At 36.5% G+C, this 10,663-nt stretch overlaps 1 long non-coding RNA gene across 1 annotated transcript; it reads left to right on the plus strand.

The window, feature by feature from the left end:
• Positions 1–1,370: 1,370 nt before the first annotated feature.
• LOC124971358 (uncharacterized) lies at positions 1,371–6,021 on the plus strand. The gene is made up of 3 exons (XR_007106327.1): positions 1,371–1,499; positions 3,765–3,913; positions 5,819–6,021. It is a non-coding gene; the product is annotated as an uncharacterized LOC124971358 (long non-coding RNA).
• The last annotated feature ends 4,642 nt before the right edge of the window (positions 6,022–10,663 follow it).

A 10,663-nucleotide genomic window follows, 5' to 3' on the forward strand; every position in this document is an offset into this window, starting at 1 on the left:
CTTGTATTTAATCACATGCACATATCCATAAACCTATGTTGATGAATGCATTCTTTTTTATACTGGGACCATATTTGACATATTTTATGGCTTGACTCTAAGACTAAATATGTTTCTTTTTGGTATGTTTCCAAGTGTTTGTTTTGGATTTGATTTTGCTTTCTATGTATCTTGTCTCTTGATATCATGAACATATGTCTATTGTCTAAGAGTATTCCACACATCAATGATTGAATTTAAGTTACAAATAGTTTCTCCCATTTTCATACTCTGTTTTATACTTTACCTATGCAAATGAATTTTACACTTTATAATTATAGTTACTATTTAAAAAGTACTTCAGCACATTTTTTTCAAAAGAAGAAGTGAATACCAATGCCTTGTATATCAAATGTCTATGTCAGCTCAGATAACCGAGGTGAAAACATTAAGTCTTTTGAATCATTTCAGAGTTTGAGTCCTGGAATATTTATTATAAGGTTGATTCCCTAGGTCAAGTTTGCTACCTTTTAATTTCTGTTGCCTGATTCAAGTAAATGGGGATAATTACTGATCCTCGATAGAATTACTAGGGTTAAAACAAGATTCAAGTTTCTTTTCCAAATGGGCAACATCTTGTTCTGCTTCCTGGGTCCAGTTCAGTATGTCAGAAATCAGATAATCCATGTGACACCCACACCCAGGCCTCTTGGACACAGGGCAGGATTTCATGCCTACCATCATCCTCATCAATAAAAGAATGATTACCAAAGGACATGATATAACCCAGGATTCATATTGAATCAGTTTCTCACTGTGAGCCCTAAAGCACTAGAAAACCATTTTTTAAAAATGGAAGTTATAGGGGGGCAAGAATGGAGGAAGGAAGGACTGTATAGAGGGAAAAGAGGGGTGGGGGGTGGGGGGGAAGGGAAAAAATAACAGAATGAATCAAACAACATTACCCTATATAAATTTATGATTACACAAATGGTATTCCTTTATGCCATGTACAAACAGAGAAACAACATGTATCCCATTTGTTTACAATAAAAAAAATGGAAGTTATTTTGTTGGACTCAGCAGGTGAGGGATTGATGTTCCATCCTGGAAATGGACATATCTTCTGTGAATCTGAGATTATTTTTCTGTCAAATGAATCTAAGGGTGCTTTCTTCACAGAATTATGATAATAAGAAAAAGAAAGTCCCACAGAATATCTAGCATGTGGTGGGATTTTGATATAAGTCACTGCCAGCCCACCCTGTTTTCTCTGTTCCATAACATAGATTTGTGGCAACATCTGGAAATGTAGCTGGAAGAAGCAACCTTTGGTCCCATGTCATCATTTCATTTCTTTCCTTTGTTTTCCTACTTTCCATTTATTTGGACATGAGTGAAGCCTTTTCTTGCTGCACTTCTGAAAGAAATAGTCCAGAAGAATGAACAATAAGTCATTGACTGGATGATGGTGGGAGTCATCAAACCTGGACCACCAGCTGAGTACAGACCCTTGCTTGGTGAGTCCTTTTTCTTTGTTGGTCTCTAGGCCAACAGGAAGGACAATAAATACAGAAACTGTAATTGGGTGTTTTAGTTAGTTGTTTCACTGCTGTGATTAAAAGGTCTGTTGAGAACAATTGTAGAGGAGGAAAAGTTTATTTGAGGACTTACGGTTTTAGAAGTCTTAGTCCATAAAAGGCTGGCTCCATTCCTCAGGGTTTGAGGTGAGCCTGAATTGAACATCATGGTAGAAGAGTGTGGCAGAGGGAAACAACTCACATTGTGATCAGGAAGCAGAGAGAGAGATTCTACTCTCCAGATACAAAATATATACTTTAAATCCACACCCCAATTCCCATCTCTTCCAGTCACACCCTATCACTTCAGTTACCACTCAGTTAATCCCTATCAGGGGATTAAAACACTGATGTGATTAAGACTTTTATAACCCAATCATTTCTCCTCTGAATTTTCTTGCATTTTCTCACTTGTGAGCTTTTGGGGAATACCTCATATCCAAACCATAACACTGGATACAGGTTGGGGAATAGTAGGACAAGGATTTGATCCTGGCATTCATTGCATACTAATCACATGACCTTGAACAAGCAGTTTATCTACCATGTGCTCCATCATTATCATGTCTTTTCTTCTTGGTCACTATAGATGACAACTGTTATGATGATGATGATTCTTACTACATGCAAAGTGTAAATTGTTGGACTGGGGATTATACTGCCAGGAATTATATTGTTCTATGAACTACACTGTCATATCCTTGGACAGAAAAGGTGACATGCAGATTAAAGGAAGTCCATAAAAATTTGATGAACAGATGTAGGCATTAACATTATTTAGTGTGATATAGTTACTGCATTTCCAACCAAATACTTTGTTCAAAATTCAGACCAGGGTTAAGTGATAAAGGGATCATTAAAAAGTAAAGTTAGAGAAATTGGGGTTGTAGCTCTGTGGTAGAGTATGTGCTTAGTATGTGCAAAGCCCTGGGTTCCATTCCTAGTACCAATGAAAGTGAAGTTAGATTATCGTATACCCTGATATTTAAAAAGAATGCTTCATCCACAGGTTAGTACATAGGATAAAGGTAAAATAAAAGCATAAAATAAATTGATTATTTAAAATAAATTGATAAAAAAACACTAAACTCTATATATGGCATAAGATTTATGAACTCTAGGTATACCTACATTTGCATATATGCATGTGTTATGGGGCACAACTTAAGAACAGACTGATCACCACTGAGAAGTTCAAATTTGAGAGTTTTTCTTAAGCTGGCCAGCTGACTATCTCACACAATGCCCCCCAAAAATGGCTATTGGGAGAACAGCCCTGACCACAGGGTTGTAGGGGTTCTTATACCAAAAATCACATCAATCATAAGTGTCTGTTGCTATGATTCGAAATTACAAACTAACATCATGAGATCATTGACAGAGGGGGAAGTGGGTCAAAATGACCCTTATCTAGGTACAAACTAAAGAATGGTTACTAACATCCACACAATCACTGTTCACATGGTACATTGTTTAGGAGCAATAGGAATCAAAAGAGAGCAGTATGCCTTTACTCCAAGTACAAACAGAGAAACAATATGTATCCCATTTGTTTACAATAAAAAAAAGAGAGCAATTTTTCATTACATAAGAATTGTCATTTTGTATTGCTAACCATGTCATGCTAAGCAACTGATGATGGCCACAGAGGCGGGGTGCTCCCATGGGAGAAGCTAAGCAATTGTTGATGGGTACAGAGGCAGGGTGTTCCCATGGGAGAAGCTTATTTCCTACGTAACTTGGAGTCTTAGAGTAAAATGGAGTCTGTTTAGTCATTTCCCTTAACGTCTGGCCTATAACATTCTCATGGAGCCAGATCTGTCAGCCTATCACACATGCACAAAGGAAACAATGACAGGAAACAGCATATTATGAATTTCCACGATAACAAGAGTGCTGATTATTAATATTTTACCTTATATACTAAATATGAGCATTCGCAAAGACAATTGTGTAATACATATATGTATATATACATATATGTATATATATATATATACATATATAAAACAGGGATGTTGTTTTTAACTTCAGTGGAATCAGTAAATTTTAGTGACTTTTGTGAATATGGGATGGGAAAAAATAATATATATTGCTTAAAAAATATGGCATCATCTCTTCAGTGTAGTGTAATGCCATTGGTGTAGTGAAAGAGTCCTCCCCCTTTTCTACTTAATAATTGTTCTTTTCCTCTTCTCTTTCAAGTGTCTCCGTGTTCACATCAGTTGTGAATGTGAATTGAGACTCTGGTACCTCTTGGAGCTCAAGGAGGATGTGACACTGGAACTTCAGGGTGGGACTCTAAAGCAAGAGTCAGAAGCTCTTCCTGAGCCTAATGCCTGAGCCACACCAGGGTGAGTTCCTTCTTCTGCCTTGGCCTGCACTGTTACACAGCTCTTCCCTGAGCTTGTATCCTTCTTCTCACATCCTATAGCTGAGGGGGTGGAGATGTCATAGAAATTATTGATCCAGGTCCTTGCATATGTTCTGGTGACCTCTATGGAGCCCCCTTGATGTAGAGGAGGAGGGGTCATCAGAGACTCCTCAGAAGATCTGGGTCTGGTGCCATTGGAAGGACTTTGGAGAGCCTATAACTAGTCGCCTAGTTCCTCTAATTAGTATTCCTTCTCAGTTGGTGGTCTGAAGAGTGAAAATGTTTTCTCAGTGAAAAGCAAAAAGACACAGGACCAACAGAGGCATTACATGTTTGTAAAACCAGTATTCATATTGCAGTTACCATAGTAACCTTACTTCATTAGAGTGACCATTATGACTTTAATTGAGACAGACCTGGCATGGCAGAAAGAATAGGCAATTGCATTCAGATGTTTGGACTCAGTAGTTTAAGAAATGGAGGGGTCACAATAATTGTTGGCCTAGGTCAAGGTCCTTGTGAAAGTTTTGGTGATATCTGTAGATAAATCTTACTACAGAAGAGGTGAAGGCCTCACTGGAGTCGTTAGAGACTCCTCAGTGAGTAGTTGCAACTGATGCTTATTGGCAGGGTGGATGGGACGGGGTGGAGGGGCAGGGAACCCAACTTAAATTGATTGGAATGTGGGGTCCTCCCAGGAGAACAGACAGGGCTCTGAAATAATGTATTGGACCCTCAATGGTGTGTTGTCTTGAAAGGGAAAAGATAAGAACTTTGAGCCAATATGTCCAGGTGTCCCAGGAGGCAATATTCACATTCTTACTATCCTGGATATGGGGAAAATGTGCATCACAATCCCAAGATATCTCTCATTCACTTATTAATTTATACATACATGGGTAATTGGTGACCTACAAAGTTGGGAATGCCTTTGTGCCCAACTCTTTCCATTTGCATCATCAATAAGTTCCCTCTATCATTGCCCTTTATATTTGCCAAGTCTGCTCTTGCACTTGTGCCCTTCCTGCCCACATCCCCACAATTACATAGAGTGCCACTGTACACAGCTTAATGTGATATTTAAATGCCTTTGTTTTAGTATATTTCTTGAAAAGCATTAGTTTTTAATTTTACTTCAATAGGCAATCTGAAAGTGTTTTCCTTTTAATTGGTTATATCCATTTGCATTTTTGAATGGTCAATATATTTGGTCATTTGGGCTCAGTTTGGTTCTATTCTTTATACACACATAAATAAAATACAGAATTGCACTATGTCTTTTAGTATGTCAAATATGTTACTTATTTTGTGGTGCCGTGGATTAAACCCAGGGCCTCATGCCTGCTAACCATGTGCTCTATCACTGAGCTATGCCCACAATCACAGATCATCTATATTATTTGCTCTCTTTTGTCATGAGGTAGTAAAATGGTATTTTTCATTTTTAGGTGTTACTTTTATATTACTTTTTTCATTTTGTCTTACTGAGGATCAAACCTAAGATCTCACACATGCCAGGCAATTGCTCTACTACTGAGCTACCTCACCAGCCCAATCTTATGTTATTAACCAAACCACTTAATATCCTAAGTATGGAAAAAAAATCTATTAGTAGTGAATAGAGAGAAGGCTAAATATAACAACATACAATTCATATAATGGCAATATATGTACCTAATTATTTTAGAAAGTATGTTAAATTATAGGGACTTTTAAAATACAAATTTACATTATTGATGATCATAACAAATTAGTCAAGTGATTAAAATATCTCAGTTTTTCAAAATAACATATGCAAGTGAACATGTTTTATATATATCATATATATGCATGTATATATTTATATAAATCTAATGGATCACACTTCCTCCCTCTGCTTGGATAGATGTGACCCAGTATTATGAAACCATTTGGGAGCCTGACCTGGGACATCTGTTAAAGGGGCAACTTGTTACATACCTCATAGAGCTGTTGTGAGGAGAACGTGAGCAATGAGCAGATTTGTGGATAGTATGTAACCCACAGTACTGAACCAAACAGTATGTATTGTTCTCCCCAACCTTCTCCTTTACTCAAATGACAGAACTTTGCCACAAACAGCTCCAGCATATCAATTTTATTTGAAGTTGCAGAAAATTACATGTTTACATATTTATATGATGAAAAAACTGTGTTCTCTTTTTAGAACAAGTTACCTGATCATGATGTGCAGGTGAAAGCAAATCATTCCCTCATTACATTTTGTTTGATATCCTTTCTTACCATCTTCTTTTGCTGCTATTTTCCCTGTGGAATAACAGTCTCCCATCAAGTCCCAGATAGGAGACACAATAGAATAAAAGAACATGAAGATGCCTCTACTGTGCAACAGAGTGAAATCTGGAGGCCTGTTCAGAAATACCAATGTGTCCTTGTATACAGGTCCATAGAAGATCACTTGACTTTACTGGTCTCAGCTCTTACACAGAAAATATTGTATTTACCAGTGGTTCAGGATGTGGATTTTGAAGTCATATAAAGTGAGGAGAAAACTTTTGAAAATCATTAGCAAATGTTTAGTCTACAGAGAAATAAAATCCATATACAATCCTACAGAATAAATATACCTGCCAGGGTAATAAATGGGATGAAATACATACAGTGATATATTTTTCAAAATTAATGACTGGTTGAGTTGTTGATTATTATTTTTTTTTTTTATCATTTAAGTTCTAGACAGTTTATTTTATAACATAATCCTTTGGTGAATGATAAATTGTTCTTTCATTTTTCTTCTAAAACAAAAATGCACACTCTTACATTAACAGTGCTTTTTGTTCTAAGTTGTTGATTATTTATATCTGGAATTGTCTATGTGTTCAACAAGTTCATCTTAATAGGGATTATTTTAAAAACGAGAATTAAAGTTTGTAGAAACAATGGTTGTTTTGAAATATTTTGGATATACAAAAATTATAGCATAAAACAGATTCCTACACCCTCATGTTGACATATAAAGTATTACACATGCAATTGAAATACATGGTGAAATCTCTTCTGGATGTAGCAACCTTCTTCTTGCCCAGAGGTAAGCACTCTGCAGAATTGGGATTTTTCATTTTTAGGACTTGACTTTGTAGTTTTATTGCATACATATATATCTGCTAGTGAAGTGTGGTACTGTTTTCTCTCATATTTTCATCTATGAATGCCTGACCACATCATGGAAAAGGAAGAAGGGACAAAACACATGAGAAGAATAAATTCACCTTCCTATCTCAACAGTCGGGTCTGCCATATATATCGCCTTGTCATGTGTAACCTTTTCAGACTTAGTCTCTCTTTTTACCTTTTTCAACACTTTCCCAGTTTATATGATGTAGGGATCAATAACAGAATCTGCAGAATATACTTTAAAATCTATTTATTCATTTGTTTAATTGCCAAATAATGTGTACAGTCATCAGGTACAATTGTGATATATGTATATGATTTTATTACATATCAAAATCAATATATATAAATTAGTACATTTAAAATCAATATGTATAATTAACCACTTTTCCCCCTTTGTTGATTTAGGGATGCATTCTATTTAGAACTTGGTCTGATTTTGTATTATCAATGCTGAGCATGGTTATATTTTCTTCTCATTATTTGTAGTTACAGAAGGAAGGTCAAAGGTGTTTTAGTTAACACATGTTGATTGCTCCTGGGGCCCTGGGATAAATGGGACTGTGTTAGGATCTCCCTTCTGGAAGCTATGATGCTGAGTGTAAGGAGATTTCATGCTGTCCCTTGCTGGGCCACTCCCCTGTGGCAGTCACTGCTTGGCTAACTAGTGGATAAATAGATGAACCTGCTGCTAGTTTAATGGGCCTTCTTTGGGGAAGGAGAGAGAGAAATATGCTATGAAATTGTTCTTCTTGTGACCTTCCCTGTAAGTCTGGGAAGTGGAGACATCTGACTGCAAATGTAAGGTTTGTTTGAGAGACATGCCTGCCCTTTGCCTATGCATCTATAATACATTTGCACCTGTCCTATTGGGGCTGTCATGTGGATAAATGCATACATTAGTTCTAAGACCACCCTATTACCTTGTTCTTTGGTTTACAGCTCTTCCCATTCTTAATTTACACTACTCTTCTGTAGGAATGGCTGGAGATGTTTACAGTGGGTAGGAATCTAGCCAGTGAGAGATGCAGAGTAATTTCAATGAATAAATGCTTCTGTGTTTGTTTGAAATTTTATATCAAAAAATAAAATTCCTTGGATAGAAATATAAATAAAATATGTGTACAGATTGATAAAATATACATATATGCCATAGATTGGAAAAATATTTATTGTATTTAATTTTGTGGTGAGAAATTAAGTAGATAGAATAATGGAATTGACTGTGTGGGCTAAGCACATCCTACAGAGGTTTCTGTATGTCTGTGTATAAAAGGGGACATTCCTAACGTATAGGGATACTGAGGGCCTCCAGACAGAAAGTGAAGTCTATTATTATGAAGAGAAAGCTCTATGTGACAGGATCTAAAAGATATATCTTTATCCTTTGAAACTTCTGGATAAACAACTAGAGATACACCAACAAAAATGGTTCCTCTCCAATTATGATTTTTATAATGCAACTTTTCCCTTAATATGGGCATCCTTACAGGCCAATATATTTCTATGATTACATTTTTTGTAGTACTAGAGATTGCCTCCAGGGCTTTGCACATGCTAGTCAAGTGCTCTACCAAGCTACATCCCCAGCCCTTTGCTTTTAATTTTTAATCTTCAGATAAAGTTTCACTAAGTTGCCCAGGCTGGCCTCAAACTTGCTTCAGCTTAGAAATACAGGCCTGTGCTACTCAACCCAATAGAATTAAAATCTTTTATTTTTAGCACAATCAATTTAGATATACTTATCAAGATACTTTTAAAATATTCATATCCTTTTTCTCAGTAGAGTCTTCTGGGAATTTTTACTAAGAAAATAACCCAAAGATTAAAAAATACATGACTGAAGATTGTGCTTCATTATGGGAAAGTTATTTGTAATACTGAAAAATTAGTCACACTCTAAAATACAACAATAAGTAATAGTTTTTTTTTGTTGAATTAATGACTTTTAATTTTTGTGATAAGTCTTCCAAGACCATCAGAGAGACTCCATAAATTATACATTTGTATTTATATACTTATGCATGTATATGTATTTTTTTTTACATAGGGCAATGATGTTTGATTCATTATTTTTTTCCCTTCCCCCCCACCCCTCCCACCCCTCTTTTCCCTCTATACAGTCCTTCTTTCCTTCATTCTTACCACCCTCCTTATCCCTAACCCTAAACCTAACCCTAATCCTAACACTAACCCCTCCCACCCCCCATTATATGTCCTCATCCGCTTATCAGCGAGATCATTCGTCCTTTAGTTTTTTGAGACTGGCTTATCTCACTTAGCATGATATTCTCCAATTTCATCCATTTGCCTGCAAATGCCATAATTTTATCATTATTCATTGCGGAGTAATATTCCATTGTATATATATATGCCACAGTTTCTTTATCCACTTATCAACTGAAGGGCATCTAGGTTGGTTCCACAATCTGGCTATGGTGAATTGAGCAGCAATGAACATTTATGTGGCTGTATCTCTGTAGTATGCTGATTTTAAGTCCTTTGGGTATAGGCCAAGGAGTGGGATAGCTGGGTCAAATGGTGGTTCCATTCCAAGCTTTCTGAGGAATCTCCATACTGCTTTCCAGAGTGGCTGCACTAATTTGCAACCCCACCAGCAGTGTATGAGTGTTCCTTTTTCCCCACATCCTTGCCAACACCTATTGTTGCTTGTGTTCTTGATAATCACCATTCTAATTGGGGTGAGATGAAATCTTAGGGTGGTTTTGATTTGCATTTCTCTTATTACTAGAGATGTTGAACATTTTTTCATATATCTGTTGATTGCTTGTACATCTTCTTCTGTGAAGTGTCTGTTCATTTCCTTAGCCCATTTGTTGATTGGATTATTTGTATTCTTGGTGTAGAGTTTTTTGAGTTCTTTATAGATTCTGGAAGTTAGCGCTCTATCTGAAGTATGAGTGGCAAAGATATTCTCCCACTCTGTAGGCTCTCTCGTCACATTGCTGATAGCTTCCTTTGCTGAGAGAAAGCTTTTTAGTTTGAATCTATCCCAGTTGTTGATTCTTGCTTTTATTTCTTGTGCTATGGGAGTCCTGTTAAGGAAGTCTGATCCTAAGCCAACAAGTTGAAGATTTGGACCTACTTTTTCTTCTATAAGATGCAGGGTCTCTGGTCTGATTCCGAGGTCCTTGATCCATTTTGAGTTGAGTTTTGTGTAGGGTGAGAGATAGGGGTTTAATTTCATTCTGTTGCATATGGATTTCCAGTTTTCCCAGCACCTTTTGTTGAAGAGGCTATCTTTTCTCCATTGCATATTTTTGGCACCTTTGTCTAGTATGAGAAAATTGTATTTATTTGGGTTTGTGTCCATGTCCTCTATTCTGTACCATTGATCTACCTGTCTATTTTGGTACCAATACCATGCCGTTTTTGTTACTATTGCTTTGTAGTAGAGTTGAAGATCTGTATTGCGATACCCCCTGCTTCGCTCTTTCTACTGAGAATTGCTTTAGCTATTCTAGGTTTTTTATTCTTCCAGATGAATTTCATAATTGCTTGCTCTATTTCTGCAGGGTACATCATTGGGATTTTAATTGGAATTGCATTGAATCTG

The sequence above is a fragment of the Sciurus carolinensis genome, chromosome X (genome assembly GCF_902686445.1).
Source record: "Sciurus carolinensis chromosome X, mSciCar1.2, whole genome shotgun sequence".
Lineage (NCBI taxonomy): Eukaryota > Metazoa > Chordata > Mammalia > Rodentia > Sciuridae > Sciurus > Sciurus carolinensis.